At 35.5% G+C, this 12,010-nt stretch overlaps 1 protein-coding gene across 45 annotated transcripts in view; it reads right to left on the minus strand.

Annotated features, from left to right (window-relative positions):
• RIMS2 (regulating synaptic membrane exocytosis 2) overlaps positions 1 to 12,010 on the minus strand; it is a 503,677-nt gene that overhangs the window by 343,451 nt on the left and 148,216 nt on the right. The window lies entirely within an intron of this gene.

Below are 12,010 nucleotides of genomic sequence, written 5' to 3' on the forward strand. Positions count from 1 at the left end.
TGCATGGTGAATAGCATTAAATGTAGAGAAAATAAGTATCCCTGACTACAAAACATATTTTTCCTCTTTTCTTTCAATGCTTGTGCCAGAGGATGACATTACATAACATTACAGAATATAGTCGGCCATTGGCAAATTGAAAAATAACAATTAAAAAGATTTTCCTTAGAATATCTCATTTTCTATCCACAGCTTTTAACATCTTAGCACTAATTACTAAATCTCCAAATAAACGAACATAAAATGAGGGCCATTATTAAAGCTCTTCCACTGAAAGCGATTTTAATCCCAGAAGATATGGGAATAAGCAACCTTCCAGCTAATTAAAGTGTTGTATTGATGTGCTCAGAAGGGAGTACCCATCCAGGCTTCTTTGGCCAGAAGGATGGCAGCTACAACTCAGATTTTCAAAGAAAAAAAGAAATAGGAACAAATTCATCTCCAGGCCCCTCTAAAAGAGATATAGGAGACTTCCTACTAACACCCATGTTAAATATTTAAAAAAAAAAGAGTCGAGAAAATACCTGCTAATAAAACTGTTCCCAAAACTCATGTGAAAGCCTACAAAGTACTACACAAAATAGTTTTTAATATCTGTATTTATGCCTATAATATACTGTGCATTATGGAAACATTTGTATTTGAGAAATGTATAACAATTTGTGGTAAAAAGTACTAGGCTGTATCTATGGCAAAGCTGGTAACTGTTGAGACCCTTGAGTAGGAGCTAATGAGTATTTATGGCTATCTTGCTATAATAAAATGAAAACCTAGTACTTGGTAACCACCTTGCCTACATTACAGGGAATTCATGTTTGTAATATAAGAAAGCTTGCCTTTACATTCGGTCCATCAAAAAGACAAGATTTTTTTTCATCTGCTGAAAGAAATAGAATCATCTTGTTACAAATGATTCAAGTTACTAAAAAAATTATTTTTCTCATGTGCACCACTTAACAGTTCAGAGACAATGTAGGCCATGGAGTAGGTACAAGACCAATATTTTATCATATATTTCAAATCTATATCAATATTTTATCATATATTTCAAATATAATCATTCTGTTGTCTGCCTTATGAATGGTCATCAAAGCCAAACTGCTCCTGTAGTTGCAATCAAGATCTGGACATTTGACATTCACCTTTCTATGTCTTCATTTTCAGATATTTAAACTGGAAATTATGACATACATTCTTTTTTTTTTTGTAAAATTGTTCTAAAACTAGTGACAAAATGGGATACATACTTAAAACTTCTCATTTTTTCATTCAATTCTGGGGTAAGGAATGAACAGTACTTTGCAGATATTTCTGCAAGTAAAACCTTTAATGCAGAAAAGATAAAAGTAAAGGGATACTTTTAAAGGCAAATACTCCATAGTTGTTATTAGCAGAAAATTCAACTGTAATGACAAGGTTTTTGTGCAAATACACAATTATATCCTCAGCATTCCCAGATTAAAAGCCTCAAGTAAGCATTCTGGAAAAGACAGGAATTATTTTTTTTCCCTATTTGATATTTAACTTCCTTAGACTTGAGATCTTTTCTCTTCTTCACGTCACTCACTCGACACCAATATACATATTAAAAGAAAAAGAGGTCCTATATGCACAAGCTTCTGTTTTCAAAACACCCCTAACTGTGTACTTCAACATGCACCAAGTAAGCCAAGCACTACTCGAGCACTTGTGACTCTGGCATTTCCTAACTTTTGAGGGCCAGATAATTTTTATAGTGATTTTTATTATAGTATTTTGTGTATTTATACTTGTATATATATGTACACACTCTTGCTAATTATAGTTTAATAAAAATAAATTTCATTTCTATAGCAGTTTTACAAAGGATTTCATAGACACTAACATAAAGTGTTTTAAACATTGCACAGAATGGGACAAATGAGTACCAGATAGTCTAAGCAACTACCTGACATGGCTGACAGCCTATTTCAAAATGAAAAGACAAGTCTGGAAAGCGTCACTAGAGCCATTAAGCCAGGCTGTCCTGAGATCCATACACATACTTATTTCTCTAGCCAAGCTGAATCATAATAAACACCCTCCAACTACGAGCAGTTTGGAAGAAAAGTTACTCCAGACAGCTTCCAAGTATGTATGGACGTTTTTCAACTGATATAAAATATTTTTCTTTCAAATATAAGATTAAACTTCTTTGAATTTGATTCTAGAATTCAGAAAGCTCTTAAGGTAAACCTTTTATACAAAGGAAGTTGACAATATGTACAAATATGTTATCTCAAACATTGCTTCTAGGCACCACTTCTTTGTTATAGCCACACAGAAAGTACATTTCACAGAGTTGTAGTTTAAACAAGGTAAAGTCGTGCAACCTCATTAAAGCTATATGTTACAGCTCATAATGCAAAGATTGTTCTGTGATAAAAGATACTATCAAGTACAATTTTGGATTCAATTCCATTCTAATTTACTGGATATTACATAAGTATAGTTTGATGGAATCACAGAAGGAAATGGTAGAGATGAGTTGCTTAGAGTTTTGGGGTAAGAGTGGGATTTTTTAAATGTACAGAAAGTCAAACCTCTCTTTTTTTCATCTAGATACTAAATAAAATTGAGTAATTAATAGCACATAAATACCTGTAGTGCAGCTACCATTGATCTCCAATATGCGCTTTCCAAAGCATTTGGCTAAATATTTAAGTATTTAAGTGTTCTCATTATGAAAAGAAAAAACATTTGAACAAATGTTTTTCAGACAGGTAAGTTAACAACAGTGGCCTTGCACATTGTCTGCTGTTATATTATTACAGTTTATAAGACTACTCATTTTTGGTCAGATTAGCAAACTGATGCTCCAAGGTGGGATATGATTTTAAGGGACTAACTAATTAAATTCAAGGATGAACATTTCACTTCACTACTGCAAGTGAAATGCAACCAGACTTTCTTTTGGGGTAAAGCACACATTCATTTGTATTTCATCACATCAATATTCAAAGGTTAGCTTCAGAAAAGAAGTTTAGCAAGAACTAAGGCAAACTCTACAACTGTAAAGTTATTCACATAGGAACAGAAGTCATAGAAGCCAGTATCCTGAATATCTAGGATAAGAAATAATAAAGAGAAGTATGCAGATAAAGCCCCAGCCCCAAAAGGATGGAAGTACCTAAATCCAGGCTGCAGGGAAGCATCAGTCTCTGCTCAACAATTGTAACAATGAATCCTTTCCTTGAGCTGGTGCTTGAGCAATCATTCAAAATGCACCCTTCTTTGTATTACAGGAAGTCTGGCGGTTAGCACAGTGTCTGGGAACATGGAAAACTGAGTCCCAAGTTTCCCTTCTTGCTTCCTCAAATATGCCCACAAAGTCCTCATCAACACCCTCTGGGTTATTCCAAAGGGAATTTGTCTTTGCTATTGAGGCTGTTCTCTTTCCCGTAAAATAATTAAATATTGAAAGAACTATTTAATTCACTGAGTTAAACATTCATTGAGAATGGAAAAGTGATACTGATTTTATTCCCTGGTAGTCAGGTCACAGATCTACGATGAAAGATACTGAAATTCCAGCTAAGACACTAAACCTTGTTACAGAAAATATCCACTAACACTATTACTAAGTACAGTAATGTAAAAGAAAGTTAATTCTTCCTAGTATTCAACCATCAAATATTGTGTTTTTTTCCTGCCTGCATTTTTATTTCAGTATCTTCCACATTTCCGTTTCCTTACTTTCATTTTTGAGGCATTCTATCCATATTCATATAGTTCCTTCAAATTTCCTTCTTTTGAAAAATAGTTCTTCATCTTCCTCTCATTTATCCTTTTAATAATAATCTGTACTCTCCTTTTAGCCTAAGTTACAGATTTTAAACCAAGGATATGAGACTTAGAAATCTGGACAGTCTGTTTATCCATTTTTCTATCCATATTACCATCTATCACCATAATTAATATGCTTGAGGAGACCAGTTAATTTCATAGGGGCACAGATATTAAAATAGTTATATTCCAACAAGATGTGTGAAAATCAGCATCATCATAGGAGGAGCAAGACCCAAGTCAGTGTGCATAAAGGAAGGGTGGGTAAAACTGAGCCATTACCCATTGACTTTGGCAGTAGACAGTCAGAATACGGTCAATAAATAGCCACATCATTGCCATCTTAAGTTTGACGAAATTATCATGAGTGATAGGAAAAGGTGCTTAAGTTATTGTGATCCTCCACCACATCACAGAGGAAATAGGACAGAAAAACATGAGACACTATTATAGGCTGCATTGATTCTGGTGCTCATGGAACGACCTCTCTCTGTTGTATTTAACTCCATCGTTCCTCAGTTTCCATTGGACTGCTAATGGTATCCCATGCACAAAGGACTCACCAAAGTTTATCTCCTGTTCCACCAGCAGTAATACAAAATAATGAAATAATAATAATTTATCCTTAGAACAAGCTTTACAAAAATAGTTAATAATCACAAACCTTGTAAGTACATTATCTATTAAATACTCTAGGAAATGAAGCTTAAGTGATCTGGTTCAGGCTACAAATGAGAATAATGTCAGTGCTCCAGATAAGATGTGTGAACCCAAATCCATTCTCTTACTTGCTGCGTTTAGGGTACTAGCACTTTGTTGTTCCAAAGTCTGTTGAGCTACCATTCCGTACAGCAGCAACAATTTAGTAGCCTAATTCCAGTGAAATCAGGGATAACACTGCATGCCAGTAGTCTTTGGATCAAGGCCCAAAAGCGCAGTTCAGCACTATGCCTCTAGCGCATTTCCAAATATTGGGACTGCTCTCATGCCAGTGGAAGCAGTCTGTGCACTGTTCCTCAATCACGAACTCACCCAGCAAGTACCACATCACTCTGAATGGTTAAGAGGATGCTTTGATTAATCTACTTACATTCAGAATAAAATACAAAGATAAGCTGTCAGTTTACATTTTGCACCTTTACAGGAATCTGGATATTCTCATCTCTGAAAATTCTCAGAACTAATGTCATCGACACAGGGGGAAAAAAAGGAAAGCAAATGTATATTTTTTAATGAAAGACAAAACTAACCTTGACATGTATAGATTCCCAAGAAAGTCAAGAAATATAGACTATATCAGCCCAAAAGGCCAAGTCTTGATGGGAGATTCCAGATCAGCTTTGGACTTCCTAAGCAGGGAAGTGACAACTGTCCCTAATTAGGTGTGCCGAAGTTCTGTGATGAGACCAAACAATTTATTTCCCTGCATCTCATCGTGGTCTAAGTAAATGACAGAAATAATCATGATCCACTGATCAATATGGCTTTAAAACTTTCTAAAAGGTAGCAAGCAAGGTAAACATGAGATTTTACCTGCATGCTTACTAATTTGGAAAGAATACATTTTACAAATAAAATATTTGGAAGCTGAGATTTTATGTTATTTTGACCAGTTATTGCTCAACTAAATTCTAAATCTATGCAAGGAAAAAATGAAGACTTGTGAAAATTAAATGCTAGATGACTTGTTTATTATAAATAGTTTCAGTGTTAAAAAAACCTACATTTTTGAAACTCAGATAACACAATGATAGGTCTGATTTTGCTTTTTATGCACATACTAGGAAATGTGCCATATGTTCACTTGGGAAATCCTGCTGTTAGGCCTACTATGGACACATACAAAAACTGGCACTGACCATACAAGTTGCACATTCCAGGATGAGTAAGATAGAGGAAAAAAAAAAACAAATAAATTGGACAAGGGAAATATGAAAATTATCATTTAAAATCCTTTTGTTATTAATGATGATAGACTATACCATGACAGTACTACTTCTTGAAATGAATCAGTAGGAATGCCTCAGAACCAGGTATACATCCCAGTATAATTATTTTTAAGCTATCTTTAACATTGCCGTGGTTTAAACCTGCAGGCAGCTAAAGACCACACAGCCGCTCACTCACTCCCCCCCGGGGTGGGATGGGGAGAGAATCGGAACAGTAAAAGTGAGAAAACTCATGGGTTGAGATAAAGACAGTTTAATAGGTAAAGAAGAAGCTGCGCAAGCAAGCAAAGCAAAGCAAGGAATTCATTCACTGCTTCCCATGAGCAGGCAGGTGTTCAGCCACCCCCAGGAAAGCAGGGCTCCATCACGCGTAATGGTTACTTGGGAAGACAAACGCCATCACTCTGAACTTCCCCCCCTCCTTCTTCTTCCCCCAGCTTTATATGTTGAGCATGACGTCACATGGAATCTCCCTTTGGTCAGTTGGGGTCAGCTGTCCCAGCTGTGTCCCCTCCCAACTTCTTGTGCACCCCCAGCCTACTTGCTGGTGGGGTGGGGTGAGAAGCAGAAGAGGCCTTGACTCTGTGTAAGCACTGCTCAGCAATAACAAAAACATCCCTGTGTTATCAACACTGTTTCCAGCACAAATCCAAAACATAGCCCCATACTAGCTACCGTGAAGAAAATTAACTCTACCCCAGCCAAAACCAGCACAAACATGAATAATTTTGACTTATTGGTTAATTTTCTTAGCTCAATATAGATTATGGCTTCTCAAACCTCTCCATGGAATTCTCGTTAATACATTAGTTGAAAGGCAATATGGAAATTTTATTTAAATGTGACAAGGCATAGAATAGTTGAAAGTAATTACATGAAATGTTTAATTTTAATTATTTCTCTTATCTCTGTCCTTCTCACCCTTCTGAATATTACACTACATATACAACTTGCATGGTGAAACAAAGAGCTTCTATTGCTAGGGCACACCACAAAATAGAGAAAAAGCACAGGTTGCATCTTGCAACTTAAAAACATGAAATGGTATAGTGTTGAGTTTGAGGGTTTTTTCCAGCACAAGTGGAATAAGGCACTTTGGATTTTGCTATTTTGATAATGATATTATATGCTATGTAACATGTTCACAAAAACAACTCTGAACACTAAATTTTAAGTACATTGTTGCCTACCTCTGGTCTGCAACAAAGCTCCAGTGCCTAGTTCCTGCCTCACTTGCCAGATCTGGGCATTTCTAAGTATTCCTTGCTTAGCCAATTCTATGCTTAAAAATGAAGATGTTATTGATTTTAGGCAAATTCAGAGGTTGAATTTAGATTGTCTGGATCATTGTCTGAAGTTATTAACACAGACACACAGATTCATTCCACTTAAATATAGATGACTAACGTGCATAGTTTAGAAGCCTAGCCATCTTCTTCTTCCTGGGTAATCAATAGAGAGAAAGAGGAGCATGTAAAAAAAAATTCATGTGACCAAAAATTGCATGAGTGCCCAAAAATAGGTTTAATTAAGTGTTCTTACGCTTGTCTAAGTACCTTATTTAGGAGGTATGAATATAACTCTGTGGTTGCATTTCTGTTGCTGGATCTGAGAACACTTTCCAATTCCTGCCTTGACTGTGTTCTGACACCACGTCAGAAAAAAATCCAGGTGTGCACATTCTCTCCCTTTTTCCTACCCATGCATTGTCCCAACATATAATCCAGGCATTTTATGGATCTGCATGTTTTCTAGCAAAATTCCTATTGATGGTAGATCTCCCATATTAAAAAAGAAGCCCTAAAATCTAGGAATACGTGTTTTTTTAACCCTGACCTAAGACATAATTTATCTGAAAAGCTGCAGGGGCCGAAATAGCATTTGGCAAACAAAACCCAACCTATTTGTCTAATAAATGTAGAAATTACTTCTTCAACCTGCAAGACCATGATTCTAGTTTGTACTAAAAAAATTCATACATACTGCTAATTTTGTTTCATGTCTGCAGGACTGGTAGGCTTCCTACAGGAGAAATACATCTGTTTTTCCCCACAAAATAATATCTGTAAATTCTGGGTCATAGAGTGATCCTATAATCAGTTCTTCACTTTCCTCAGTCTGTTTACTGAAATGGCTGTACATGCTAAGATTTTAGTATGAATATATACATTTGTGCATGTTCATACATGTGGTATAAAATATATAAATATTTTTTTTTAAAGTATTAAAGGAATACTTTTAAGATGGAAGAATCAGGCAATAAGAGTTAGAAAAGGTCTAACTGGGACTTCATTTCTCTGACTAAAGGAATAGCTGTATTACCTGACAGGAACAGAAAGCTGTTATACTCTGGTTGAAGAAGCAGAGGAGTATGTGTAATGCACGTTGATACAGCAAGCTCAATATGCAGTAGATGCTGCACCTTGCAGAATGTGTGGTTTAGAGTAGTATATTTCAACCAATTTTACCTTCAGCTGACTCACAATCAATTGATATTTCTTTGCACCTCATTACAGTACATGAATCCTGCTTTATGCCTCATTTGCAGTTCTGGATGGTTCGCCAATGAGATGTGTCTCACTAGTCAGAAGTGCTGGCCTAGAACAGAGATTTGATTGATTTTTGAAACAATGCATTGAAAACTTCGTCTGCTACAAAAGAGATTTCTGTTCTTCATTTTCATCAAAAGTTATCATTTGTCACCTTTCAAAAAAACAAATGTGACTTAAAATATTACTAACAAAGTATTATGCGTGAATAATAATGTAAAATACTAAAAACAGAAGTTGAAAATGCACACACTAACAGTTTTCAGACATCTGTCTTTTCTGTCCACGTCAGGATGACATATTCAAGGTGAAAGCTGATTTCCTCAGTGCTCACAGGCAGTTCATAATTATATCCCTTATTCTCCAAATTATACCAATTTAAGAGAGGACATGATTAGCACAAAGCAAACAGCAAAAATTAAATCCTGCAACAGTCCACTGATGATTACCAACAACGTAGTCACCTGGAAAATATCTTAAGAAATTTATTGCAGTATCTATACTTTCAGATGACTGATTTGGACCTTAAAAGGCTTCCAAACTTGTGTCACTGTGTCCAGGTAATCTGTGATGGAAACAAAGGCTAATATATGTATAAACTAGAAGATAGATCATTCTCCAAATGACAGTAAGATTAATACTAACCCTTTCATTTTGTGAAACAGGAGCTAAGAGAACACATCTATGCCCTGGATTGTTTCTTAATTTCTGCTGTTCAGTACACTGGATAAAAGTTGGAGCCTTCTATATCTTGGGAACGAGTTCAAAGAGACTAATTTATCTTCCTTTCATGTCATTATAAGATTTATGCTCTCCTGGGTTGCTCCTATCTTCAGCTGATTGGAATACCAGAAGAATATTTTCCTGATGATCATACACCTCTGGAATTCATTTCCTTTGGCAGTGTCATGGAGCCTGGGTTTTATAAGCATTAAGGCAGTGTTAGTATTTTACTTTGGAAAGATTTCCATTTAATACTGGAGTTCTATGTTAGTGGAGTAAAGGCAATGCTGGCCATTGTGTTAAAAGCTTTGGGGAGGAGGTTAGGGGTAATTTCATAATTGATTGTTTTCATAATTGTAATGCTTCATGATACTTGGTGATATACCACAGTATAAATTTCCAAATAAATCTCATTTTCAGAAAGAAAAAAATGCTTCCGAAAGAAGTACCTATATGCCACATAGAGCATGAAATTTAAAATGCTTGTCTTGAGGGAAATCTGGTTTAGTTAGCTTCACCAGGCTGAACTCTGAAAATAACTGACAGCTTTTGTGAATATCTACAAATGGGACACAAGCATTCTTATAAACGCTCCTAATTACTTGAAGGAGGAGCAAACAAGTAAAGTAGGTAAGAATGAATGGTCCTGATCTATGCCAGTGCATCAGTCATTACTGCTATGTCGTCTATCATCATCCAAAACAAGTTTCTTGAGGAGAAGTTGAGACACTACTAGTACTGGCCTTAATATCCAGAGCTCCAGAGTTTGCTTTGAGTGAGTCTCATCTACAAAATATTCCTCCCTTCGCCATTGTTTAAGTGACATATTTTCCTCTTTTCCTTCTCACTCTGATTCTCAGGGTCTTTATAATTGATATTCTCATTTAGGTAAGAATCTCTGCATCAAAAAAAAAAAATTTTGCTTTCAACTTTATTTTAATTTCTTGCTTCAAACATTGATTCATGTTTTCTAAATGAAAATAAATTCTCCAATCATTGTATTTACTTGACCTACGAGACATGGGAAGCACCCAAAATACACATTGTTTTTTAAGAAATGCAAACTCAAGTTAAATTGGTTTTCTTTCAAGAATTCCTTTTTGTTCCAGTCCTTGTTAATGAATGGTACAGGAAGATGAATCATTGAATGTCCATTTTAGGAATAAAATGCAGTTATGTCAGCATCATGAGGAGCTAAAATTGCTGAACTAACTGTTGAGTTGTCGAATTTTTTATATTCAAGAGGTCAGCTTGTTGAACTAATTGTGATTCCTCTTCTAGCTTAAATATTTTTCACAGTTCTAACTGGAGCATAAAGATACAACTGAGGCAGGTCCATTTTTGTCAGCCCAGCACATCATGCCACAGTCAACAAGATTTAATTAAAATTAATCTACCTCTTGGAAAAAAAATTGGTTTTGTGCACTGATTTGGAACTTTAAAATGCAATGTCCCTCTGAAGCTTCCCAGTTTATTTGGAATTACAAAGAAAATCAGATGCTTTCTCCTCTGCCTTGATGGCTGGTTTTTTATTATTTTTTTTAAGCGAGCATCAAGAAGTTTATCATTTGAAGTCCAGGTTTTTCACAAAGTCATTACAGAATAAAACCTCTTGCAGCTAAAATGCATTGCTTTCTATCACGATATTACCGTAAGAACTGTTGTCCTTGCTGTTTTCTTTTTGCCAAAGAAAATGGGGTTTCTGCAGCAAAGTTCATGGTTCATCCTATTACAAGCTGCATAATAAAAACTTACTTTGGCAGATAAACTACATCTAGGGACCCATTCAAGCATGTAGTATCAGCTGAGAAAACACTGGACCAGAAATTGGGAAAACTGTGTTTGGAGCAACTTAACCTCCTGTTATTCTGTGAAGATGATACACTTACTGAGGTCCCTAATAGCATTTCCAGGAAGCCCAGTGCTGCAGAAATGGGCACTTTCCGATGTCATTTTCTGAAACACCAGGGCATGATTACAGGGCACAGTGCTGCACAGTGCAGAGATGTCAGAACAAGTTGCATATACACAACCCAATGCATATCATACATAGATATTAACTTGGATTTTAAAACTCCACTTTAAGAGTCACTGACTTCAGGTCACCTACATTTTCTACTTAACTTGAAATGACATTGTACTGTACTATTTTGCTGGAACAGGTAACTATTCCCTTAAAATGTCTGTGGCTATCTTCCTTTTGGTTAGTAAAGAATGCAGCAAGGCCTGTTTTCAATGTAAGGCACAAAATTAAGATTTCTCAAAGCTTGGGAGAGAAGCACCCACTTACTTTACCACAAATCTGAAAGGACACTTATGAATGGTTGCAGAATTGTTGGAAACTGAGGAAGAGAGGTGAGCTAGAGCTAGGGGAAAGAAAAAGAACTGGGTTAGAGAAGAAAAGGATGTCTGTCTTTTAAGTGAAGGAATACCATATCTTTGAAAACACTTCCAATGTCTAGCCAGAGTTTGGTAAGAACGCACATCAGTGAGAAAGAGATGATGATACACAAAAGAAAATGAGATAATAAAATAAATAAATTACCAGATAAAGACATTCCAGGGTAGACAAAGGGACTAACAAGGATTTGGCTTGAAGAAGGGGCAGAAAAGCAAATAGAATAATCATGCTAAAGACAAGGTAGAAAACAAAATGGTATTGCATAGTAATGTAATTCTTAATTATGAAAATATGGTCACCCTACTCCTACTACATTCATTTTTTAGTTATATTTTTTCCTCAGATCTGACTTAATAAAATAGATTGACATTTACTAAAATTATTAAACTTGCCATGTAAAAGATAAATGACAACTAAATTGCACTACAGAAGTGATTGCTTTATCATTTGTGACTTCTAGAGGCACAAAGAAAGAGCCAAAGAAAGAATTTGTACCAGTAACAATTATTCACTCTCATTTTTTATTTTAATTCAGTCTATATAGCTATGGTAAAAAGTATGGAAATAAAAGGCCATTCATTGAA

Source organism: Nipponia nippon, unplaced genomic scaffold (genome assembly GCF_047370975.1).
Source record: "Nipponia nippon isolate SJK-2023a ecotype South Korea unplaced genomic scaffold, ASM4737097v1 scaffold_1, whole genome shotgun sequence".
Lineage (NCBI taxonomy): Eukaryota > Metazoa > Chordata > Aves > Pelecaniformes > Threskiornithidae > Nipponia > Nipponia nippon.